We start from the raw sequence: 27860 nt of genomic DNA on the forward strand, positions 1-27860 counted from the left end.
CATTAACATCTTTTCACATGATTTAAACTCAAAATCATTGGTTTTCATGGGGGAAATTGGGTGTTTTGGGTAGAACCTAGGTTTTTCAAAAATTGGGGATTTGGACCTCGATTTGAGGTCCGATTTCAAAAGGGGGAATGCGTAATCGGGTTTTGGTTCGAACCTCGAGTTTTGACCATGTGGGCCCGGGATGATTTTTCACTTTTTAGGTAAAACTTTGGAAAAACTCATTTTCATGCATTGGAGTTGATTCATTTAGCATTTATTAATGTACTTAAGTAATTTGTGGCTAGATACGAGCGAATTGGTGGTGGAATCAAGAGGTAAAGCGATAGTAGAGGCATGAATTGTGTTCCTGGCATCGAGGTAAGTGTTTGGTCGAACCTTAGCTTGAGGGATTAAGAGTCGAGTCCTATTTTCTATGTAGTATTTGTCGAGTACAACGTATAGGCATGGTGACGAGTATCTATACGTTGGTGTCAAGCATGCCCGGGAGTCTTATGTTGTGATTATTATAACTTCGTTGTGTTAATCATACTTTGATGATACTTTCTACTGTTGGGCAAAGTTTGTGGAAGTAATTGCAACATTTTAACATTGAGGAGTGTTGGCTCGAGTTGTACAATGAAATGTGAAAGTATAAGTAGAAATTGAATCTTTTAGAACATTTGCTCAAAGGTGTGAAGAGAGTTATGAAGTAAAAGTGGAAAAGAGAAGAGAATCATTATATTAACTCCCTTGCCGGGATATTGTTGTTTTTCATGTTATCTCCCTTGCCGGGATGTTGAGGTTTCTTTTGATGTTATTCCCTTACCGGGACTTGATTGTTGAACTATTGTTCCCTTGCCGGGATTCTTATTTAATTTCATTTATTCTATTGCCCTATTGTTTGTGATTGTTATTTGGGTGAGGAAGAGTGTTAAAGCACGAAGGGTGATGTCGTGTATTGTTTTGGTGAGAGAGTGTTAAAGCACGAAGGGTGATACCGTGTATGATTTGTGAGGAAAGAGTGTAAAGCACGAAGGGTGATGTCGTGCCGCACGATGTACTATTCCGTGCCGATTATATTGATTATATGGTGAGGACGAGAGTAAAAGCACGAAGGGTGATGTCGTGCACATTTTCATTACTTGACTGCTTTGGTGATGACGAGAGTAAAAGCACGAAGGGTGATGCCGTGCATTTATTGATTTCTGGTTCTTTGATGATATCCGAGATTTACTGTTTCCTTCAATTACCTGTTGTTTTTCTATTCTGAATTGATATCTCCCCCGCAGCATGCTACCCCTCCCATATTTGACTGTTTATTTTTGTTCTTCTTTTCCGCTGTATATAGTTGAATTGCACAGGTTTATGTGGTAGTCTGATCCTAGCCTCGTCACTACTTCACCAAGGTTAGGCTAGGCACTTACCAGCACATGGGGTCGGTTGTGCTGATACTATACTATGCACTACGTGCAAATCCCGGAGCAACTTTTGGACCGTAGATTGGGTGGCTACCTTCAGTCTACGCGGAGATCCAAGGTAGACCTGCAGGCGTCCGCAGGCCTTGGCGTCTACCTCTATCCCTTTATCCCTGTTTCATTTCCTTAACTCAGAAAGAGTGTATCGTTTATTTTTTGAACTTATATGTAGTAAATCTTAAATCGTCTATGACACTGTAACACCAGTTATGGTGGTTAAGGCTTAAACAGTTATATTAGTTACATGTTCAGATACCCTAATACTTTTCTTCCGCTTATTTTAAATTTCCGCTGTTTACACTTTATTGCTTTATAACTGTTAAAGAGAATAAAAAGATTACTTGTTCAATAGTCGGCTTGCCTAGCTCACATTAGTTGGTGCCATCACGACTCTCGAGGGTCGAAAATCTGGGTCGTGACAAGTTGGTATCAGAGCTCTAGGTTACATGGGTCTCACAGTTCACAGACAAGCTTAGTAGAGTCTGAGAGATCGGTACGGAGACGTCTGTATTTATCCCCTAGAGGCTGCAGAGTTAGGAAAAACTTTATATTTATTCCTTCCTATCGTGCGGTTTGGTTTCTCAATGCTAATTGAATTTCTACTATATTCTTTCATAGATGGCGAGAACACGCGCTTCCTAATCTACTGACCAGCAGCCCGAGCCCCCAACAACAGCTCCCACGAGGGGCAAAGGGCGAGGCCGTGCTAGAGGCCGAGCTCAGCCCAGAGCAGCAGCACCAGTAGTGGAGCCTCAGGTTGACTTTGATGATGAGGTTCTAGCCCAGACAGTTCCGGTGGGCCCAGTTCAAGTCCCAGAGGGGTTTATTGCTACCCCCATACTCTAGAATGCTCTGGTCCGCCTAGTGGGCCTTATGGAGAGTGTCACCCGGGCAGGCTTACTTCCGGTAGCACCAGCCGTCTCTCAGGCTGGAGGAGGAGCCCAAACTTCTACTACTCGCATTCCGGAGCAGGTAGCTCCCCAGTTCCAGACTCCAGCAGTTCAGCCAGTTGGAGCAGTTCAGCCGAGTATGGTAGCTCACACTGGTGATGGAGCAACTATGTCTGCCGATGCTTTGTGGAGGTTAGACAGTTTATCAAGCTCTTCACTACTACCTTCAGCGGTGCATCTTCTGAGGATCCCCAGGATTATCTAGACAGATGTCATGAGGTTCTTAGGAACATGGGGATAGTGGATACCAATGGGGTTGATTTTGCTACATTTTGCTTGTTTGGATCCGCCAAGACTTGGTGGAGAGATTATTGCTTGGCTAGACCAGCCGGATCACCTGCTTTGACTTGGGAGCAGTTTACTCAGCTATTTCTGGAGAAGTTTCTCCCTATTACTCAGAGAGAGATCTATCGGAGGCAGTTTGAACGTGTTCAGCAGGGTTCCATGACAGTTACTCAGTATGAGACCAGATTAATCGACTTCGTCATGCTCTTATCATACTTCCCACTGAGAGAGAGATAGGGGAAAAAGGTTCATTGAGGGACTTATTCAACTGATTCGGCTTCAGATGGCTAGGGAGACTAGGAGTGAGATTTCTTTCCAGGAGGCGGCCAATGTGGCCAAGAGAGTTGAGATGGTTCTATCGCAGGGAGGTGGTCAAGGATCTGACAAGAGGCCTCATCATTCAGGCTGATTCAGTGGTACCTCGTCTGGAGGCAGAGATTCGTATGGTAGAGGCCATCCTCCTAGGCCTTTCTAGTCAGCACTTAAGGTTTCTCACGGTGCTTCAGGTGGTTGTGGTTCCCATATACAGTATTTTGATCAGCAGTCCTACAGTGCACCGCCAGCTCCTATCAGTGCACCACCGCTTCAGAGTTTTCAGGGTGGTCATTCAGGTCGTTAGGGTCAGTAGTCTCAACAGCCGAGGGCTTGTTACACTTGTGGTGATATGGGTCACATTGCTAGGTTTTGCCCTCGAACACCGAGCAGCTCTCAGCAGCAGGGTTCCCATGCCATGGTTCAGGCACCGAGTGTTCCATATCCCACCCAGCCAGCTAAAGGTGGGGTAGAGGTGCTAGAGGTGGAGGTAGAGGTATTAAAGTTAGAGCTCAGTCCGCTAGAGGTGGAGGCTAGCCAGCAGCAGGCCGTCCTAAAGATGTAGTTCAGGGTGGCGAGGCCCAAACCCGATGTTATGCTCTTCCAGCCAGGCCCGAGGTTGAGGCTTCTGATACAGTTATCACAGGTATTGTTCTAGTTTATAGCAGAGATGCTTCAAGTTTATTTGATCCGGGATCTACGTACTCCTATGTGTCATCTTATTTTGCACCGTATCTGGTCATGCCTAGTGATTCTTTGAGTGCTCTTGTTTACGTGTCTACACCGATGGGTGATTCTATTGTGGTAGATCGAGTCCATCATTATTGTATATTTGTGATTGGGGGTCTTGAGACTCGGGTAGATCTGCCTCTTCTGGACATGGTTGATTTCGATGTCATATTAGGGATGGACTGGTTATCACCTTATAACTCTATCTTGGACTTCCATGCCAAGACTGTGACCTTAGCCTTATCGGATTTACCTCGTTTAGAGTGGAGAGGGACTCCTGGTCATTCTACCCGCAATGTTATCTCTTATATGAAGGCTTGACATATGGTCGAGAAGGGGTGTTTGGCCTATGTTCGTGATTCTAGTGTTGAGGTCCCTTCTATTGATTCTGTGCCCATTATTCGTGAGTTTCCTGAGGTATTTCCTTCGGACCTGCCAGGTATGCCACCCGACAGGGATATTGACTTTTGTATTGATTGGCTCCGGGCACTCAACCCATTTCTATCCCGTCGTATCGTATGGCCTCGCCTGAGTTGAAAGAGTTGAAGGAGCAGTTGTAAGACTTGTTTGAAAAAGGTTTCATTAGACCTAGTGTTTCGCCTTGGGGTGCACCGGTGTTCTTTGTTAAGAATAAGGACGGATCGATGAGAATGTGTATTGATTACCGGCAGTTGAACAAGGTTACAATCAAGAATAAGTATCTATTGCCGAGGATTGATGATTTGTTTGATCAGCTTCAGGGTGTCAAGGTCTTCTCGAAGATCGATTTGAGATCTGGATACCATTAGTTGAAGATTAGGACATCCGATGTCCCTAAGACAGCTTTCCGCACTCGGTACAAACATTATGAGTTCTTGGTGATGTCATTCGGGTTGACAAATGCCCCAGTAGCTTTTATGGAGTTGATGAACCGATGTTCATGCCTTACTTGGATTTGTTCGTGATAGTCTTCATTGATGATATTTTGATCTATTTTCGTAGCCGCGAGGAGCACGAGGAGCACGAGCAGCATTTTAGAGTGGTTCTTCAGACTTTGAGGGATAGTCAGTTGTATGCCAAGTTTTCGAAATATGAGTTCTAGTTGAGTTCTGTCGCATTCCTGGGTCTTGTATCCCCAGAGGGTATTCAGGTTGATCCGAAGAAGATTGAGGCAGTCAAGAACTGGCCTAGACCATCATCAGCTACAGATATTCGGAGTTTCTTGGGATTGACAGGCTATTATCGTCGGTTTGTGGAGGGGTTTTCATCCATTGCAGCCCCGATGACCAGGTTGACCTAGAAGGGTGCCCAGTTCAGATGGTCGGAAGAGTGTGAGGTGAGATTTCAGAAGCTCAAAATAGCTCTGACTACGGCACTGGTGTTGGTTTTGCCCACAGGTTCAGGGCCTTATACAGTTTATTGTGATGTATCTCGTATCAGACTTGGTGCAGTGTTGATGCAGGATGGCAAGGTCATTGCCTATGCTTCACGACAGTTGAAGATTCATAAGAAGAACTATCCGGTTCATGATTTAGAGTTAGCATCCATCGTTCACGCATTGAAGATTTGGAGGCATTATCTGTATGGCATGACATGTGAGGTGTTCAAGGATCACAAGAGTCTGCAGTATTTGTTCAAGTAGAAGGAGCTAAATTTGAGGCAGAGAAGGTGGTTGGAGATATTAAAAGATTATGATATCACCATCTTATATCATCCGAGAAAGGCCAATGTGGTGGCCGATGCTTTGAGTAGAAAGTCTGCTAGTATGGGCAGTCTTGCTTATATTCCGGTCAGTGAGAGACCGCTTTCCTTGGATGTTCAGGCTTTGGCCACTCAGTTCGTGAGGTTGGATGTTTTTGAGCCCAGTCGTGTGTTAGCTTGCACGGTCGCTCGTTCATCTTTATTGGAGTGTATCCGTGATCAGCAGTATGATGATCCCCATTTGTGTGTCCTTAGAGACACGGTGCAGCACAAAGGTGCCAAGCAGGTTACTTTAGGTGATGATGGAGTTTTGAGATTGCAGGGTCGAATTTGTATGCCTAATGTGGATGGGTTTCGAGAGTTTATTTTAGAGGAGGCCCATAGTTCCCGGTACTCTATTCATCTGGGCGCCGCAAAGATGTATCAGGATTTGCGATAGCATTATTGGTAGAGAATAATGAAGAAGGACATCGTTGCATATGTGGTTCGGTGTTTGAATTGTCAGCAGGTTAAGTACGAGCATCAGAGACCTCGTGGTTTGTTCTAGAAGATTGAGTTTCCTAAGTGGAAGTGGGAGCGTATCACTATGGACTTCGTTGTTGGACTTAGAGGAAGTTTGATGCAGTGTGGGTTATTGTTGATAGGCTGACCAAGTTAGCACATTTCATTCATGTGGCAGTCTCCTACTCTTCCGAGAGGTTAGTTGAGATCTATATCCGGGAGATAGTTTACCTTCATGGTGTGCCCGAGTCTATCATATCGGACCGAGGTATGCAGTTTACCTCACATTTCTAGAGAGCAGTTCAGCGAGAGTTGGGCACACGGGTTGAGTTGAGCACAGCGTTTCATCCTCAGACGGACGGGCAGTCCGAGCGGACTATTCAGATTTTGGAGGATATGCTTCGAGCTTGTGTCATTGACTTTGGAGGCTCGTGGGATCAATTTTTGCCTTTAGTGGAGTTTGCCTACAACAATATCTACCAGTCGAGTATCCAGATGGCCCCTTATGAGGCTTTGTATGGTAGGCGGTTCCGGTCGCCAGTTGGATGGTTTGAGCCAGGAAAGGCTCGGTTGTTGGGTATGGATCTGGTTCAGGATGCTTTGGACAAGGTCAGGATTAATCAGGATAGGCTTCGTACAGCTCAGTCCAGGCAAAAGAGTTATGCCGACCGTAAGGTTCGTGATTTGTCATACATTGTAGATGAGCGGGCATTGCTTCGAGTATCGCCTATGAAGGGCGTGATGAGATTTGGGAAGAAGGGCAAGCTTAGCGCTAGGTTCATTGCCCCGTTTGAGATTCTTGATCGAGTGGGAGAGGTGGCTTACAGACTTGCGTTGTCACCGATCTTATCAGTCGTGCATCCAATGTTTCATGTGTCCATGATTCAAAAATATCACGGTGATCCATCCCACGTGTTAGATTTCAGCACTGTCCAGTTGGACAAAAACTTGTCTTATGAGGAGGAGCCGTTAGTTATTCTAGACCGGCAGGTTCGTCGGTTGAGATCTAAGAGTTTTTCTTCTGTTCGTGTTCAGTGGAGAGGTCAGCCCGCTGAAGCATCGACCTGGGAGTTCGAGTCCGATATGCGGAGCCGTTATCCCCATCTTTTCCCCGACTAAGGTACTTCCTTCTTTTGTCTGTTCGAGGACGAACAATTGTTTTAGAGGTAGAAGATGTGATGACCCTTTGGGTCATCACTTGTTTTAAAAGTGAATTCTGCGTTCTGAGGCCTTAAAACCCTCTTTCGGCATCACCTCAATTTGCGTACGCAGTCCAGCACGTAGTCAAAAGCCATTTGTGAAAATTTGTGAAAAATGATAAATTTTGACTATAAAATGAATTAATTTGACTTCGGTCAATATTTTGGGTAAACGGACCCGGACCCGTAATTTGACAGTTCCGGAGGGTCCTTAGGAAAATATGGGACTTGGGAGTATGTCCGAAATCGAATTCCGAGGTCCGAAGCCCGAGAAATAAATTTTTGAAAGAAATTGTTTTGCTGAATTAATTATGAGTTTTTGAAAGAGAAATGTGTTTAAAACCATTGGTATCGGGCCCGTATTTTGGTTTCGGAGCACGGTACATATCTTATATATGATTTGAGTAGAGCCTGTGAAAATTGGTAAGACACAGTTTTGAAATGATGTGAATTGGACCTTATTTGAGAAATTTGGCAAGTTTGAAGTTCTTAAGAAATTTCATGATTTTGATGCTAAATTCATAGTTGTTGATGTTATTTTAGCGATTTGAATGCACGAGCAAGTCTGTATGATGTTTTTAGGTTGGTATGCATGGTTGGTTTGGAGCCCCGAGGGCTCGGGTGAGTTTTGGATAGGCCACGGAGTTGAATTTTGACTTAGGATGTTGCAGATTTTGAATTGATGTATTGCAGGACTGCAGGCTTTGCATTTGCGAAGCCTGGCTCGCAAATGCGCATTTGCGAAGGCTATATCGCAAATGCGAACTAGCCCAGGTAAGCACTATCTCGCAAATGCGAGGTTCCCATCGCAAATGCGATTCCCCCCAGCTACTGCCTTAGTCGTAAATGCGACTCTTGTATCACAAATGCGATTTCGCATTTGCGAGGGGTCTATCGCAAATGTGAAGAAGACCGAAAAATCTACTTGGTTGCAAATGCGAACATAGCAGAGGCCCTGGTCGCAATTCCCATATCTGGAACCTGCAATTTTTATACTTAGCCAAAAATCTCCCATTTTTCACACTCTTTCAAAACCAAAACACATTTGGGCAATTTTTCAAAGATAACTCTTCTTCCAAATCGATTGTAAGTCAATTTTAACTCGTTTTCTTCAATCATTATCATCTTTTTACACGATTTCAACTCAAAATCAATGATTTTCATGGGGGAAATTGGGTGTTTTGGGTAGAACCTAGGTTTTTCAAAAATTGGGGATTTGGACCTTGATTTGAGGTCTGATTTCAAAACAAATTATATATTTGGGTTCGTGGAGGAATGGGTAATCGGGTTTTGGTTCGAACTTTGGGTTTTGACCATGTGGGCCCGGGGGCGATTTTTGACTTTTTGGTAAAATTTTGGAAAACTCATTTTCATGCATTGGAGTTGATTCATTTAGCATTTATTAATGTACTTAAGTAACTTGTGGCTAGATGCGAGCGAATTGGTGGTGGAATCAAGAGGGAAAGCGGTAGTAGAGGCTTGAATTGTGTTCGTGGCATCGAGGTAAGTGTTTGGTCTAACCTTAGCTTGAGGGATTAGGAGTCGAGTCCTATTTGCTATGTGGTATTTGTCGAGTACAACGTATAGGCATGGTGATGAGTATCTATACGTTGGTGTCAAGCATGCCCGTGAGTCTTATATTGTGAATATTATGGCTTCGTTGTATTAATCATGCTATGATGATGATTTCTATTATTGGGCAAAGTTTGTGAAAGTAATTGCAACATTTTAACATTGAGGAGTGTTGACTCGAGTTGTACAATGAAATGTGAAAGTATAAGTAGAAATTGAATCTTTTAGAGCATTTGCTCAAAGGTGTGAAGAGAGTTATGAAGTAAAAGTGGAAAAGAGAAGAGAATCATTATATTAACTCCCTTGCCGAGATATTGTTGTTTTTCATGTTATCTCCCTTGCCGGGATGTTGAGGTTTCTTTTGATGTTATTCCCTTGCCGGGACTTGATTGTTGAACTATTGTTCCCTTGCCGGGATTCTTATTGTAATTTCATTTATTCTATTGCCCTATTGTTTGTGATTGTTATTTGGGTGAGGAAGAGTGTTAAAGCACGAAGGGTGATGCCGTGTATTGTTTTGGTGAGAGAGTGTTAAAGCACGAAGGGTGATACCGTGTATTTGTGAGGAAAGAGCGTAAAGCACGAAGGGTGATGTCGTACCGCACAATGTACCATTCTGTGCCGATTATATTGATTATATGGTGAGGACGAGAATAAAAGCACGAAGGGTGATGTCGTGCACATTTTCATTACTTGACTGCTTTGGTGAGGACGCAAGTAAAAGTACGAAGGGTGATGTCGTGCATTTATTGATTTCTGGTTCTTTAATGATATCTGAGATTTACTATTTCCTTCAATTACCTGTTGTTTTTCTATTCTGAATTGATATCTCCCCTGCAGCATGCTACCCCTCCCATATTTGACTGTTTATTTCTGTTCTTCTTTTCCGTTGTATATAGTTGAATTGCACAGGTTTATATGGTAGTCTTGTCCTAGTCTCGTCACTACTTCGCCGAGGTTAGGCTAGGAACTTACCAGTACATGGGGTCGGTTGTGCTGATACTACACTTTGCACTACGTACAGATCCCGGAGCAACTTTTGGACCATAGATTGGGTGGCTACCTTCAGTCTACGCGGAGATCTAAGGTAGACCTGCAGGCGTCCGCAGGCCATGGCGTCTCCCTCTATCCCTTTATCCCTGTTTCATTTCCTTAAGTCAGAAACAGTGTATCGTTTATTTTTCGGACTTGTATGTAGTAAATCTTAGATCGTCTGTGACACTGTAACACCAGTTCTGGGTGGTTAAGGCTTAAACAGTTGTATTAGTTACATGTTCAGATACTTTATTGCTTTTCTTCCGCTTATTTTAAATTTCCGTTGTTTACACTTTATTTCTTTATAACTGTTAAAGAGAATAAAAAGGGTAAAAAGTTTATTTGTTCAATAGTCGGCTTGCCTAGCTCACATTAGTAGGCGTCATCACGACTCTCGAGTGTGGAAAATCCGGGTGGTGACAAATGATTTCACAGTTTTATAGTTATGATTTTAGGAATTAATATTTTTAGTCTAGTAGAGTTAAAGGGCCACTATTAAAGGTAAATTTGGCCAAAATTTGGCCCTGTTCGGATCTAGCCCATAATAACCCAAGCCCAATACCCTAAGACCCATCAGATTTTTATAAAAAAAAAAAAAAGAAACCCTAAAACCTAGACACCCCCCCCCCATCGGCTGATCCCTCTCCTTCATCTTGACAAAAAAGCAAAAACATGGAGAACCCTTAAGACCCCCCTCAGCCGTTCTTCACAAAAACAACCTGAACATACCCATCAGCAACCACCAACGAGTCCAGCCGCCTAAGCCACCTTAACCAACACCTTCAGTCATCTTCTCCAAGCCGCCAGAAAACCAGAGAACTAGGATCCGTCATAGACAACCACCAAATCACCGGACCTCCACTCCAAGAACCCCATCTCCCAGCAGCCTTGACTCCCCCTCAAAACCTTCATCAAAACAACGTGAAACAACCCGAAATAACTCATAATCACCAATCCTTGTCATGGAGTCGGTTTGGTTTTGTCTCCTGATGTAGTGTGAGTTTCTCCGTCGAGATTCGAGGTTGCCATTCAAGCTTTACAACGAGGTTTTCGTTCTTGGTTCGACGGTTCCGGTCCTGTGTGATTTCAGTCAAGGTTTTTCTATCGTGGTTCAAAAAAATCAGATTCAAAACTTTATTTTAGGTAGAAACCCATTGTGGTCAGTTTCATCACCTCTTTCTTGAATAATGCATGATATTCTGGTGCTCTATTTAGTTCTTTTGGTTGAATGAATCTACATTTCTAATGAGTTTGTCATTACTTTTGAATTAATTTTCTATGTCTGCATTTGTGGTGCTGCAATTTAAAATTAGAACATTAGAGTGATGGATTTGGAATTAAGATATAAGCTGCCTAAGATAATTTATGGTTCACGGGCTGATTCGGAAATGGACTAAAGCAAAACAGTGATTTAGGTTAATATGACATTAATGTGAACGTTGGCTGGCATTTTAGGCTATACACAAACTTAACATTTAACAGGTTTAAGTTCTGGATTATTGTCTTTACCGTGCCCATTTGTTCAATAGAGTCATAGTTTAGATTAATATTTTTGTTTGACATTCCCGCTAGTAGCATGTCTAGGCCGACCACGCGTGGGTAGGAAGACTTTTAGGCACGTAAATAATCATCGTGACTATGGGTACGATTCTCGTGGCATAGTCATGATACTTAACCCCAAAATTTGAGTGCACGCTGGCGTGACTTGACCCCCCAACTCCGAACAATAATAAAATTAAATATGTTGTAGATTATGGGTATGGTTTCCGTGATGCGACTCGCAATGTGTACCGAACAAACGAGTGTGCGACATCGCGACTTGTTTCAACCTATTCCATATAATTAAAAGCGGTTTAAAAGGTTAAAAATGCACAATCGTCTAAAATCTTGTTTTAAATCGGATAATTAGGCCAATATTAATAGTTGAGCGACCGTACTAAAACCACGGAACCCGAAAATGCCTAACACCTTCTCCCGGATTAGCAGAATTCTTTACCCAGATTTCTGTGTTCGTGAACTATAAAATAGAGTCAAAACTTCCTCGATTAGGAATTTTAAATCGGTGACTTGGGACATCATAAAATATCCAAAGTGGCAACTCTGAATTTGAATATAAATAATCTCGTTTCGATTATTGTCACTTAAATTTGTCAAACTCTCTATCCCCCTTGAGAAAAAGTAGGTGTGACATCCTGCGACTCTGATAGGGAAAAGAACCCAGAACTTTTGATTTCGGGGTTCAGAATTCGAGCTTGGAATAACTGTTACAGTTGGCTTTTGTTTATTATCTGATTTTTATTACGTGTTTGAGCCTAATGTGCTAAATGCCACTTTTTCTGCTTTGATATTGTTTGAGTTGTATATAAACTATTACGAAACCCTTCTTCTCTCTGAGTCTTCTAAATCTTCTGAGGAGTGCACGCTGGCATGACTTCTTTTCTGTTAGTGTCATACCCCCAATTTAGAACGAGGATCGGATCAGTTACAAAGCCGGATGGCCTTTTGGTTACCGGTACGTTGGCCCCCGGCTTGAGATGTCCGGTCGGGTAAGCCAGGTCTAGAACAATACACCCAGATTTTAAACCTAGAATAACATAACCTCATGTCGAATCCCTAGTAGGAATGCTTGTTTGCTTCACGTGCATTTGACTTTGGGGACTCAACACAGGGGTTGGGTCCGTCTAGGACAGGTGTACCCAAATTAAAAGACCATCCTGATGCATCTTACGTGCTACTTGTGTATCTATCTGTTTCGACTTGCATGTTGACTGGCTTCTAGAAACGGGAAAGAAAATAAAAAAAATAAAAAAGAAAAAGAAAAAAAAAAGAAAAGAGAGTGAGAGAGGTATTTGAATTATCCTGAAACTCTACTGAAATTTTGAAAAAAAAAAGAAGAGAAAAAGTCATTTCAAAATAAGTCATATTTCCATGTTGCATCAAAACTGGCCGAACTACGCGGGTCTGATTCTCATCAAATGTGAGATATGTAGGCAAACCTCATCGGTTTCGGCCCCCAATTTTCAAAAATTCAAAAATATTTTTCTTTACTTTTTTCTTTGGAAAAGTCTTTCTTTGAGATCCCATTTTTAAAAAAAATCCAAAAATATTTTCTTTTAATTTCTTCTAAAAATCCAAAAATATTTTCATTCTTCTTTAGCAGTTTTTCTTTCGAAAAGTGAAAAGAAAATTCAAGATTCAAAAATATTTTCTTTAGAAGTCTTTCTTTCATAATTTTAACATAAAAGTCCAATAATCCAAAGATATTTTCTTTCTTCTTTAGAAGTTTTTCTTTTGAAATTCAAAAAAAAATCAAAATCAAAAAAATATTTTCTTTATTCTTTATAAGTCTTTCTTTCGGAAATTGAAAAAAAAATCAAAATCCAAAAAAAAAGTTAGTTTATTTACTTTATTCCTGATCTTCCTGAACTATGCAAGATCCGATTCATGTTCCCACATGATACGTAGGCAACCCACATCAGGTTCGATCAACCATTAAAAAATGAAAAAAATGAAAAAAAATGGAAAAAATGATGATAATAATAAGGACTGACTGAGTCCATTCTAACGTGTTTCTTGTTTTGAATTGTAAAGAAAGTTTAAGGTGGTTGATTGTGGTAAGCTGGCAACACAATATCCAAGGGAAAAATGTCATTGACAACTGACATCGAATCTGTTACAATGCTCAAGAGACTCAAGGTCAGAGGGTTCAACAAGAGTCTACTGTGGTTGAGGAAAATAAAATACTGAAACAGCAAATGACCGAATTGTGTCAAGCATGGGCCAATGGTTAAGGGCCGCCCTTTTCTATTCATGGTTTCTCAAAGTTTACACCCATCTTGACTACTACCATTTCGGTTTCATTGCTGATCAATCCTGTCCACCTAGGTTCAGTCTTTATCCCAGCTGTATGACTACAGCTAGAACTTCTATTGCATGCTCTCAAAGTTTGCCGTTGACAACCAATACTGCTATACCCGTCTTCACCATCCCACAACCGATGGTGGTGCAGAGAAAAACTCATGAGTCACAATTTACTACCTAGCAAGAGCAATGCCACACTCCTGAGTACTACTCGAACCTATTTGATCTTCCTGCAAACATGGAGAAGCTTGCCCGAAAGATGGCACAGGAAAAAATGACCCAAAGACTAAAAAGCTTAGAACAACAGTTGAAAAACATGCAGGGATTGGCAAGTCAGAAGAGTATTGCCTTCAAGGATATATGTATGTTCCCCGATATTAGTTTTCCACTTGCTTTCAAGATCCCTAAATTTGAAAGGTATGATGGACATGGAGACCCCATAGCCCACCTGAAAAGGTATTGCAATCAGCTAAGAGGTGCTAGAAAGAAATGAAGAATTGCTAATAACTTATTTTGGGAAAAGCCTTACGGGTGTAGCCTCCGAATGGTTTATGGATCAAGACATATCTTGCTGGTACGTCTGGGATGACATGGCACGGGCCTTTGTCAAACAGTTCCAATACAACATCGACATCGCCCCAGACCGCAATTCCCTTTCAAACCTGAAGAAGAAACCAACTAAAAGTTTCAGGGATTATGCCATTAAGTGGAGAGAGCAAGCAGCTATAGTTTAAGCCACCCATGAATGACCACGATCTAATCACTGTCTTTCTTCAGGCTCAAGAGGCAGATTATTTTCAAAATATGATGTCCGCAGTGGGTAAATCCTTCTCAAAGCAAGCAAAATGGAGGAAATGGTTGAGAATAGTCTTAAGACAGGCATAACTATAAGTCAAGCAGTTCTCAAAGCCGCAACTCAGAATGTCCAGATTGAATCTGATAATTTTAGTGACACGAATGAGAAGGACGAAGAAATCATGATGACATCAGGGTCGAGAAGAGGACCTAGGAGAGCATCTCGAAGGTATGACCAACCTCGTCTGTTTTCCGATGATGCTCCTACGCACTGCTATCCACCTCAGAACTCACAATACTTTGTTGCTCCACCTCAGTATGTTATCCAGCCACCAAATCACCCAAGTAGGTGAGCACGAGCACCGCAAAATCTCAGCCTCCATAAAATTATCAAGTGCCCTATAACCCACATCCAAGCCAGGGGTATAACAGATAACAAAGATTGAAAGATAATTTTACACCAATAGGAGAGTCTTATGCAAGCTTGTTTGAGAAATTAAAGCATTATGACATGATTGCACCTATTCCTCCAAATCATGTGGACCCACGTGCAAGAAGCTTTGATCCTTCTAAAAGGTGTGGATACCATTCCAATTCCCAAGGCCACAATGTTGAAAGCTGTTGGGATTTGAAAAGAGAAATAGAAAGGATGGGTTAGGAAAAAACTGATTGTGATCCAAGACAGTGACACCCAGAATATCACGCAGAATCCTTTACCTCCACATTATGATGCACACCTTGTGGGGATGATGCCTAGTGACATGGAGTATGAAAATCCTCTCGGGAACTTGCCGACTGAAATTGGAGAAGGCCATGGTAATTCTGATGAGTTTGTGGCTAAATGTCAAGCTTAGCAATTGAAAAACCCTCCTCACTAGGAAGGAATCTTGGTAGCTTATTTTGATGTTTTTTCTATTATTTGGGCTATTTCAGGGTAGTGATCCAAATTTTATTTGTTTTATTGTGTCAAACCCTTCTATCCGTCCATTCTATCTGTGTGAGTCTTGTCCGTTTGTTCTGTTGCTATTTTCATTATTCGGGTTATTTTAGGGTTGTAACTCGGATCTTAGGTTGTTTGTATAGTTTTTAAACCCTTCCATCCTTTACTCAATGAAATACAGTTTGTCCTTTTGTGTCAATCCATGCTTAGTTCTAGTGACATGACATGCAAGCGGAATTTTCGGCCAGATCTTAAAAATTTAATTTAATCTTGAATTGGATAATCGAGAAAAAGACATTTTTTGAAGAAGAATCAATTGAAGTTTGTTGGAGGTTTGACGTTAATGGATGAAAGGTGTCTTTTGACCACAACACACCAAGAAGATAGGCATGTTCGTCAATGCTGTAATCACGAAAAGATAATATGTTTGGCGTTCTCGAGGCTGGGAGGCCCTTTTTCTGCTACCCAAACACTTTATATCCTTTGTTATCCCTTTTGAGCCTGTGTTTAGAATCAAGTTTAGAGTCAAAAGTACAGAAAAAATGAATGAAATGAAAAAAATATGAAAAGAATAGTTCATGTCCTAAGAGTACAAACTGGGGCAACTCTTAGAAAGTTCAAAAAAAGAACAAGAACAATGAAAGGTCCATGCCCCCAGAAAATAAAAACTGGGGCAACTTGTTTTGAAAACAAAAAAAAAAGAAAAGAAGAAAAAAAAAAAAGAAAAAAGACAAAGAAAAAAAAAAGAAAGAAAGATGAGAAAAATAGTTAGGTCAGATGTTTGACCTGATTCCTTAAAAAAGGATACGTTGGCAGCCTTAGACGATTCAGTCCAACCAAATAAGAATTCAAAAAAAAATCCAAAAAAATCCCAGTATCTGAAATGGGGCAGAAATTTTATTTCACTTTTGAAAGAGTCGATTGATTCCCAGAGTTATAAGTATACAACCCATCATTTTGAGTCTACTTTGAGCCTTCACGCCGTCCTTTCTTTCTAACCATATCCAAAAGCCTTCCAAACAAGACCTCTTGATCAGTTTTGAGAATGCCAAGGGAAATCCGCAATGAGCAATGGTTGTCATATGGAGGACATGGTCATGGTTCTCACACAAGAAGGCATAAGAAAGGCAAAATAAAAGAAAAATGAGAGATTCTTACTAGTGAAAATCCTCACGGGCATTGTAAGGCGACGGTAAGCAGAGATAAATAAATGAGAGAGACTCGTTGGTGAAAACTCCGCGGGACACCACTAGTCGAAAGTGAGTCATGAAGCCGATGCAAAGGATCGGCATGCACAAGCCCGACTTCAAAGGTCATAAGAATGGTAAAAGAGAATATTGGATTAGTTTGATAGATTAGGCCATTGAGTCCAAAATACATGTCATGATCATTAAGGCTAGTTATTGAAAAAAATCTTCCTTCAATCCTTCCGACAGGGGAATTTCTTTAATACTTGTTTCTTTGCATCATTCTGTCCTTCACTTTGAGTCAGTCCTTGTCAAAACAAGCAAGAAAAGATTTCAAAATCTGCTACCAGTTTTTCAGTTGCACAAAGTAAATTTGGTCAGCACACTGAGTTGTTATTGTCAACATGCCTTGAGAATTCATGCAAAGGTTCCCCCAAAAGACTCTTGTCTGCCTGCTTGGCGCAAACAAAGATAACTTGTGATTCTCTCTGACATATAAATTGCTCAAAAAGCAGGAAGTCATTCAATATATCAGAAAAGGTCACCTAAGCAAAAGATCTCCAGTTGGGATAAGGCTGATTGAGCCACAAATACAAATGGTGTTGGGTGTGAAATAATTAGGGTTGATGCAGAGCAAAAGTCTCTTGAAATCGACTCAAGCTGATTGAACAGAAGCCAAGCTGCCCAAGACTCAAGGACACAAACCGACCACCATTTTTAAAACTGATATTTTTTTTGTGTGTGAAATAGGAACAAAGCAGTACAAGGAAAGTGGTTAAAAAAAAGAAATAAAAAACAAAAAACAAAAAACAAAAAAAGGAGAAGAAAAAGAAAAGAAGAGAAGAGCTGACAAAGGGAAGTTTCTCAAATCTTTGTCTTTATTTGTCCTGCTATTGTACATAAAATCTTGCCATTGATCTTCACATTTTTTTCTCCTAGGATAAAAATTCCTAGTCTGATGGATTTTCCTCCCAATAAAAATCTTAGTCTGATGAATTTTTCTCCTAAGATAGAAGACCTAGTCTGATGAACTTGCTCCTAGGATCAAAATCTTAGTCTGATGAATCTTTCTCCTAAGATAGAAGACCTAGTCTAATGAACTTTCTCCTAGGAGAGAAATCTTAGTCTAATAAATTTTTCTCTTAAGATAGAAGACCTAGTCTGATGAACTTTCTCTTAGGATAGAAATCTTAGTCTGATGAATCTTTCTCCTAAGATACCAAAAAAAAGAAAAAAAGAGACCTAGTCTGATGAACTTTCTCCTAGGATCAAAATCTTAGTCTGATGAATCTTTCTTCTAAGATATAAGACCTAGTGTGATGAACTTTTTCCTATGATAGAAATCTTAGTCTAATGAATCTTTCTCCTAAGATACCAAAAAAAAAGAACCTAGTCTCATGAATTTTCTCCTATGATCAAAATCTTAGTTTCATGAATTTTTCTCCTAAGATAGGAAATCTAGTCTGATGAATTTTCTCCTAGGATAGAAATCTTAGTCTGATGAATCTCTCCAAAGATAACAAAAAAAAGAAAAAAAAAACTAGTCTGATAAACTTTCTCCTAGGATAAACGTCTTACTCTGATGAATCTTTCTATTAAGATAGAAAACCTAGTCTAATAAATTTTCTCCTAGGATAATTTTTAAAAAAAGGGGGGAAGTTTGGATCTGAAAAAAAAAAGGTCAATTTTTAGTTTTCTTAAGTTATCAATCTTTAGTTTTATTGAAATCAGGGGGCCCGCCTGGAAAATAGGGTCAATTTTTACTTTAGTCAAGCTTAGTTTATAGTTTTTCGCAAGCTCAATCTCAAATTTAGAAGATGCACTTCCTAGTTTGGGTCAAAATTTTCCTGGTTTTACTCACAGGAGACGCACATCCTAGTCGAGTCTTCAGTTTTACTCTCATCATTGCATCCTTTATCAGTAGCATAGGTGATTTATAGTTCTGCTAACAACTCACAAATCTTCCTAGTGCAAACTGGGGTAGAATAGTTTCTTTTATTTTGTCTATTTGCTGTAGTATCAGGCGCCCACCTGGAGAACAAGGGAATTCATTCGAGTCTTAAGTCAATTGCAAGCACCCACCTGGAAAACAAGGGAATTCATTTCTAGTTTTAAGTCATTAGAAGGCGTCCACCTGGAGAATGAGGGAACTAATTTCAAGTTCCATTCAGAGACAACAGGATCCCTCCTGAAGAATAAGGGCAACCTCCAGTTCTGTTCAAGTTAGAAGTAGCAGAAGCTCGCCTCAAGAATGCAGGTCGACAAGGGTCCGAAATAACCAAAAAGAAGTCTCAATCAAGAATAAAAGAAAAGAAAAAATGAATCTAAGTGGAGAAGCGGAGAAAAAGATGTGGACTGCTAAGACATAATTGAAATCACAAGCTCTGCATGTCCCGTATTGTGAAAAAGTTGAAGAAGACTGAACTAACACCTGCAGCTAACAAGCATCAAGATTCAGATTAGAGTCTGCATGAAGCATCATTCAAGATTCATGATCAAGCTTCAGAATACTCAAAGATAGGAATCTTGTAACTCGTGGCTGATAGGATTAGTTAGTCTTTTTAATTTTGATTTTTGATGTAATAACAGGACCGCGAACCGGAACCTCGATGGAACAGTACCTCACTTGACTCTTTCATCCTCTCCACATACTCCATCACTTCATTAACTTCTGAACTACACGTGGCCTGATTCCTTTATAGCCAAGGATATGTAGGCAGCTCAGATAGCAGGGCTCGGTCACATTTTCTTTTCTTCTAGTTCTCTTCTCTTTTAAATAAAAGTCAGGTCAAAAACACGTCTTGTCGTTCTTTGTTTGAAAATTCTTCGTTTTTCCAGTCAAAGAGGGGCAGATGTAGACATGTAAGTTTTGACTCTCCCCGAGATTTACACATTTTAGCGTTTAAATAGTTAGTTTAGGTCTAATATCGCGATTTTAACTAGTTTTGACCCTTTTACTTCATTTTATCACAAAAATAAAACTACAAAAATATTTTCTCTTATTTAGCTAATTGATATTTTATTTAGTTACTTTTACTCTATCTACCTTTCAGATGGTTCGGGCACATTCAAAGGAGGAACACTGATGCACCGGTGAGAAGGTGTGAACGACTGGCGGTGGTGGGTACGAGGAGAGGTAGAGGGAGACCTAAGAAGTATTGGGGAGAGGTGATCAGGCAGGATATGGCGCGACTTAGGGTTACTGAGGACATGGCCCTAAACAGGGAATTGTGGAGATCGAGCATTAAGGTTGTAGGTTAGGGAAAGTTGTGATGTCTTTTTTACAGCGCACTAGAGTGAGACTAGCCGGTTAGGAATTAGTCTTAGGATGCTATTGATCAACTACTGATGATGGGCTTTATCTTCTATGTATTAATACCTTACATATTCTCGTATTTCCTATATCTCGTATATTGCTGTTACTTTGTTTTATGGTATTTATGTTATGTTATGGATTTTATGGTATTTTATGTTGTTTTATTATGAGTCTATTGATAGTACTAATATAGTGTCTCTTGTTGCCTCTTTGAGCCGAGGGTCTCCTGGAAACAACCTCTCTATCCCTCGGGGTAGAGGTAAGGTCTGCGTACATAGTACCCTCCCCAGACCCCACTTGTGGGATTACACTGGGTTGTTATTGTTGTTGTATATATACAAAAATAATTTCACTTTTAGTATTTAGTTTTATTCTAGTAATTTATTTTAATTAGGAATGATTTCACATCTTTATAGTTTATGATTTTAGGAATTAATATTTTTTAGTCTAGTAGAGTTAAATGGCCACTTTTAAAGGTAAATTTGGCCAAAATTTGGTTTAGTTCGGATTTAGCCCATAATAACCCAAGCCCAATACCCGTAGACCCATTACATTTTTCTAAAAAAAAAAAACCTAATACCTAGACCCCCCCCCCCCCATCGGCTGAACCCTCTCCTTTATCTTGACAAAAAAGCAAAAACATGGAGAACCCTTAAAAAACCCTCATCCGTTCTTCACAAAAACAACCAGAACACACCCATCAACAACCACCAACGAGTCCAGCCGTCCAAGCCACCTTAACTAACACCTTTAGTCGTCTTCTCCAAGCCTCCAGAAAACCAGCGAACTCGGATCCGCCGTAGACCACCACCAAATCGTCGGACCTCCACTCCAAGAACCCTATCTCCCAGCAGCCTTTACTCCCCCTCAAAACCTTTCTCAAAATAACGTGAAACAACCTGAAATAACTCCTAATCACCAATCCCTGTCATGGAGTCGGTTTGGTTTTGTCTCCTGATCTAGTTTGAGTTTCTCCGACAAGATTCGAGGTCACCGTTCAAGATTTACAATGAGGATTTCATTCTTGGTTCGACGATTCCGGTCCCATGTGATTTCAGTCAACGTTTTTCGATCGTGGTTCAAAAAAATCAGATTCAAAACTTTATTTTAGGTGGAAACACATTGAGGTCAGTTTCGTCACCTCTTTCTTGAATAATGCATGATATTTCGGTGCTCTATTTAGTGTTTTTGGTTGAATGAATCTGCATTTCTAATGAGTTTGTCATTGCTTTTGAATTAATTTTTTATGTCTGCCTTTGTAGTGCTGCTATTTAAAAGTAGAACATTAGAGTGATGAATTTGGAATTAAGATATAAGCTACCTAAGATAATTTATGGTTCATGGGCTGATTCAAAAATGGACTAAAGCAAAATAGTGATTTGGGTTAAAATGACATTAATGTGAATGTTGGCTGGCATTTTAGGCTATACACGAACTTAACCTTTAACAGGTTTATGTTTTGGATTATTGTCTTTACCGTGACCATTTGTTCAATAGAGTCATAGTTTAGATTAATATTTTTGTTTGACATTCCAGCTAGTAGCATATCTAGGCCGATCACACGTGGGTAAGCAGACTTTTAGGCGCGTAAATAATTATTCTGACTATGGGTACGGTTCCCGTGGCATAGTCATGATACCTAACCCCAAAATTTGAGTGCATGCTGCCGTGACTTGACCCCCCAACTCCGAAAAATAATAAAATTAAACATGTTGTAAATCATGGGCACGGTTCCCGTGATGTGATCCACAATATATACCAAACAAATGAGTGTGCGACATCGCGACTTGTTCCAACCTATTCCATAAATAATTAAAAGCAGTTTAAAAGGTTAAAAATGCACAATAGTCTTAAAGCTTGTTTTAAATGAGATAGTTAGGCCAATATTAATAGTTGAGCGACCGTTCTAAAACCACGTAACCCGGAAATGCCTAACACCTTCTCCCAGATTAACAGAATTCCTTACCGGATTTTTGTGTTCGCGAACTATAAAATAAAGTCAAAACTTCCTCGATTCGGGATTTTAAACCGGTGACTTGGGACACCATAAATTATCCCAAGTGGCGACTCTGAATTTGAATATAAATAATTCCATTTTGATTATTGTCACTTAAATTGGACAAACTCCCCATCCCCCTTAGTAAAAAGGAGGTGTGACAGCGACCAAACATTCCGTTCAACAGAAATTTAAATAATTGCTGCTGAATAGACATCTTATTAACGAATAGGCACCTATGTACCTATTGGGACTCGACTTCTTTGGCTATAAATAGAGAGGCTTAGCTTCATTTTCCACCACTGAAAAATCTGAAATCTCTCCCCTCAATCTTCTGCATTGGTTTTCAAAAGCAAAACGTAAGCATTTTTTGTGTGATTTGCTCCGCCATTTGAGTTCGCTGAAGTTATGTGATTTAAAGTGTCGCTGTCATAGAATAGTTATTCCGTTCTATCCTAGGTGGAATTAATCTGTAACTTTGGGCAACTGTGAGGAGATTAAATTCCTTAAGGACACACAAGGAAATTGTGGGGTCAGAATTTTTTCTGTTTTGTTTTCTTAAACTAATGGTTTTCTAGTTTTCCTGGTTTTGAATACAGTGTACTAACAAGCTTAAGGAATTTAATATTCTATATTCATCTTACTTTCTAGCTTGGGAGACTAAAATCGTACTGATTTTCTACTCCTGTTTTGGAGATTAAAATCTTTGGATTTTCTACTCCAGTTTGAGATTAAAGTCTTTGTGACTTTCTACTCAATCCGAGATATAAAAACTCGGCTGTTTGTATTCGGTTTTAAGATATAAAAACTTCACCGAGATGATAATTTTGTTTGTGTCAATTTCTTTTACAGAAAAATGACAACAAGTATGGAACAACAAAATGGTTCTGTTGGAACGACTACTGCTGCAATGGCTACGGTGTCTTCAAGTCGCATAACGCCTGCACCGGCGATGGCACCGGTAAAGCTCGAATTTTTTTTTCCGGCATGGACTTCAAATGTTGGTAGCAGAAAATGTTCTTCTACCTGACCACACTCAATCTGCAGCACTTTATTAGCGAGGACATTCCAGTCTTGGAAGAAGAGACTCCGACTAATGAGCTATTTGTGGTCACGGAGGCATGGAAGCATTAGGACTTCTTGTGCAAAAATTATATATTGAGTTGTTTGGAAGATGGCTTTTATAACGTTTACAGTGTCATCGAGACTTTGAAAGAGTAGTGGAATGCTCTTGAAAGAAGTACAAGACAGAAAATATTGGACTAAAGAAATTTGTTGCTGCAAAATTCTTGAACTTTAAAATGGTTGATAGTAAGTCTGTCATAATTCAAGTTCAAGAATTACAAGTCATCGTTCATGACCTCCTTGCCAAAGGTATAAATTGAATCAATATTTTTATTAAAGATATTGATTATATTATTAATCCTAAATTTATGATTGTAGGTATGGACCATAAATGAAGCGTCTCAAGTTGCAGCATTTATTGGAAAGTTGCCTCCGATGTGGAAGGACTTTAAAAACTACTTGAAACATAAGCACAAGGAGATGACATTGGAAGACCTTATTGTTCGCCTAAGTATTGAAGATGACAACAAGGCTGTAGAAAAGAAGTCTCATGGAAATTCAACAATAATGTGTGAAAATATTGTTGAGGAAGCTTCAACGAGTAAAAAGAGAAAGAAGCCATCTGGACCAAAGAATTACCCAAGCAAAAAGAAGTTCAAAGTAATTGCCACAACTATGGAAAGGTTGGACACAAGGCTGTTGAATGTCGTGCACCAAAGAAGGACAAGAAGAAAAGTCAAACAAACATGTTTGAGAAGAATGATGAAATAGACGATTTATATACGGTGCTTTCGGAATGCAACCTAGTCGGAAATCCTAGAGAATGGTGGATTGATTCGGGGGAAAATCGTCATGTTTGTGCTAACAAAGAGTTGTTTACTTTTTATGCTTCCGCTGGACCCAACGAGATAGTTTTTATAGCAAGTTCCGCTACTGCAAAAATTGAAGGAACAAGCAAGATAGCTTTGAAGATGACTTCTAGAAAGATTGTGACTCTAAATGATGTCCTTCGTGTTCCTGAAATGCGGAAGAATTTAGTCTCGACATCACTTCTAGTTAAGAATGGCTTTAAGTGTGTTTTTGTTTCCGACAAGGTTGTAGTTAGTAAAAATGAAATGAATGTAGGAAAAGGTTACCTTACTAAGGGTCTTTTCAAACTCAATGTAATTACCATTGATATGAATAAAATTTCAGCTTCTTCTTACTTGCTTGAGTCAAATAATTTATGGCATGAACGTTTAGGTCACGTCACCTTCAAAACTTTGCGAAAAAATGATTAATTTGGAAGTATTGCCTAAGTTTGAATGCAATAACTCGAAATATCAAATATGTGTGGAGTCAAAGTATGCTAAGCATCCTTATAAGTCAGTTGAAAGGAATTCAAATCCTTTAGATCTAATTCACACATATATTTGCGACATGAAGTCAAACCATCTCGCGGTGGGAAAAAGTATTTCATAACTTTTATTGACGACAGTACTAGATATTGCTATATTTACTTACTTAATAGTAAAAATGAAGCAATTGATGCATTCAAGCAATTCTAAAATGAAGTTAAAATGCAACTAAACAAAAAGATAAAAATGAGAAGAAGTGATAGGGGCGGAAAATATGAATCTCTTTTTGAAGAAATATGTTTGGAAAATGGCATTATTCACCAAACAACTGCCCCTTACTCACCGCAATCTAATGAAATTGCGGAAAGAAAGAATAGAACGTTAAAGGTGATGATGAATGCCTTGTTAATAAGTTCTGGTTTACCTTAAAACTTGTGCTGTGAAGCTATTCTTTCAAAACACAACCCATTTCATATGAAAAATAGAAAGGAAGGAAACCCAACTTAAAATATTTTAAAGTGTGGAGGTGTTTGGCTAAAGTTCAAGTTTCTAAACCCAAAAGGGTAAAGATTGGACCAAAAATCATTGATTGCGTTTTCGTAGGATATGCAACAAATAGTAAGGCATATCATTTTCTGGTTCATAAATCAGAAAATCCCGACATTCATATTAATACGGTAATTGAATCGGATAATGTTGAATTCTTTGAGAATATTTTTATCCGTATAAAATGGAATGTGAGTCATCTAATGAAAAATCTAAGCGACCTCGGGAAGAAGCAATGGAAAGTACTTTTGATGAGGAAAATCCAAGACATAGTAAACGTCAAAGGACATCTACTTCCTTTGGACCAGATTTTCAGGCATTCTTATTGGAAAATGAGCCTCAAACGTTCAAAGAAGCAATGTATTCCTCGGAAGCACAATATTGGAAAGAGGCAGTCAATAGTGAGATAGAATCCATATTAAGTAATCATACTTGGGAATTGATTGATCTTCCTCCGGAAAATAAACCTTTGGGTTCTAAATAGATTTTCAAAAGGAAAATGAAAGTTGATGGTATTATTGACAAATATAAGGCAAGATTAGTTGTTAAAGGGTTTAGACAACGAGAAGGTCTTGATTACTTTGACACATACTCGCCGATAATAAGGATTACATCTATCCGGGTGTTAATAGCGTAAGCCGCCGTATATGGCCTTCAAATCCGTTAGATGGATGTAAAAACAGCCTTCTTAAATGGAGTTTTGGAAGAAGAAATCTATATGGAACAACCTAAAGGGTTTATAGTTCCCGGAAAAGAAAAGAAGGTTGTGGACTTGTTAAGTCACTTTACGGACTAAAACAAGCACCCAAATAATGGCATGCAAAATTTGACCAAACAATGTTGTCAAATGGTTTCAAGATCAATGAGTGTGACAAATGTGTTTACATTAAGAATACTCCAAATCAAATAGTCATTGTTTGTTTATATGTGGATGATATGTTGATAATGAGTAACGACATTGCTAACATAAATGTTACTAAGTGCATGCTTATTAGTAAGTTTGATATGAAAGACTTAGGAGTTGCCGATTTAATTTTGGGAATTAAGATCCTTCAGACTCCTCAAGTTCTAGCTTCATCTCAATCTCATTATATTAAATGGTTCTTGAAAATTTCAAATATCTGGACTTTAACGAAGCAAAAACGCCAATTGATTTAAACCATACTCTTGTAAAGAATAAAGGTCAAAGCAAATCTCAATTGGAATATGCTCGAGTGTTGGGAAGTTTGATGTACATTATGAATTGTACACGGCATGTTATAGCTTGTGCAATAAGTAAGCTTAGTCGATACACAAGTAATCCTAACCAAGCTCATTGGATAGTAGTGAAACGGGTTTTAGAATATTTGAAATATACTCAAGACTATGCATTGTATTACAATAATTATCCCACAGTTATTGAGGGATATAGTGATGCAAATTGGATCACCGGATCAACGGAATCAAAATCCACAAGTGGGTACGTTTTTACCAATGGTGGAGGAGCAGTGTCTTGAAAGTCGTCCAAACAGACATGTATCACTCGTTCTACAATGGAGTTTGAGTTTATAGCTTTAGACTAGGCCGGTGAAGAAGCTGAATGGCTCCGGAATTTCTTAGAAGACATTCCATTTTGGCCCAAACCTTCGGCACCTGTATGTATACATTGCGACAGTCAAGCAGCAATAGGAAGCACTAGGAGCATTATGTATAACGGAAAATCTCGTCACATTCGACGAAGGCATAATACCGTTAGACAACTACTCTCTAGTGAAATTATCGCAATTGACTATGTAAAGTCAAAAGATAATGTATCGGGTCCGCTTACAAAAGTCCTACCTAGAGAGGCGGTTGAGAAGTCATCAAAGGAAATGGGACTACGGCTAAGGACAAGTCATTGTGGCGGTAACTCTACCTAGAAGACTGAAGATCCCAAGATCTAGGTTCAAGGAGATCAAACAAAGTCATTAGTGATGGTTCAACATTGTCAAATAAAATTTTGGTCAATTCTCAAGATGAAGACAATGTTTAGTACCAAGGATAAAGCGTTATGGCTTTTTAATGGTTTCTAAGGATGATACAGGGTATATCATATAGTTTATCTATGATATAACACGTTTAAGAATCACCTATGTAAGTGTGAAGTGTAAACCGCTTCAAGGAGAATTCTGTAAGGCCAGTTCTCTACGCACTTATGAACCAGGTGGTGTTCATGGATGAAAAGAACACAACAACGAGAACCAAAGATGATTTAAGGGTTGATTGTGTGACTTATGGTTGTCTAGGTATATGCCAAAGTTCGACAATTCAAAGATATTAAATCTACCGATTGACCGAGTATGTCCGACATAAGTTCACTACGGAAAGTTCAAAGGGAAACCTACTTATCTAGGATGCGATTAATCCTTATTTGCGAATCATACAGTTTTTCATGCATATTTATTTTAGATAGCCATTCCCCATTCAAGTAGGAGATTGTTGGGTTTTGTTAGTAATAACAAAAGAGCTGCGAATGGAAAATGGTGGGAAATGAAATTTTGAACTAGTTCGTTTTACTAATGCACTTTGTCCCTCATTTGAAAAAGGAAAGAAAATCTTTGTGCTTATATAGAGAAGCACATCTTCTAGCTCTTAAAAAGTTAAGAAGAAGTGGTGTCTCGCGCCGTCGTCATCCTCGCTCGGCTTCGGCTTCAGATTCGGATTTGGTCAATTGATATGATTGATTGATAATTTTTTGGACCAAATTTATTTTCTTTTTCCATCATTTAATATTTTTTTTAATATTTTTTCGCGGAAAAAATATCGCGGAATCATTTTCCAGTGGTCGAATTCGCGATCAAACAATCCGTTCAACAGAAATTTAAATAATTTCTGCTGAATATACACCATATTAACGAACATGCACTTATGCACCTGTTGGGACTCAACTTCTTTGGCTATAAATAGAGAAGCTTAGCCTCATTTTCCACCACCGAAAAATCTGAAATCTCTCCCCTCAATCTTCTGCATTCTGCATTGATTTTCAAAAGTAAAACGTAAGCATTTTTTGTGTGATTTGCTCCGCCATTTGAATTCACTGAAGTTCTTATTTGAAGTGTCGCTATCATAGAAT

Source organism: Nicotiana tabacum, chromosome 8, assembly GCF_000715075.1.
Source record: "Nicotiana tabacum cultivar K326 chromosome 8, ASM71507v2, whole genome shotgun sequence".
Taxonomy (NCBI): Eukaryota; Viridiplantae; Streptophyta; class Magnoliopsida; order Solanales; family Solanaceae; genus Nicotiana; species Nicotiana tabacum.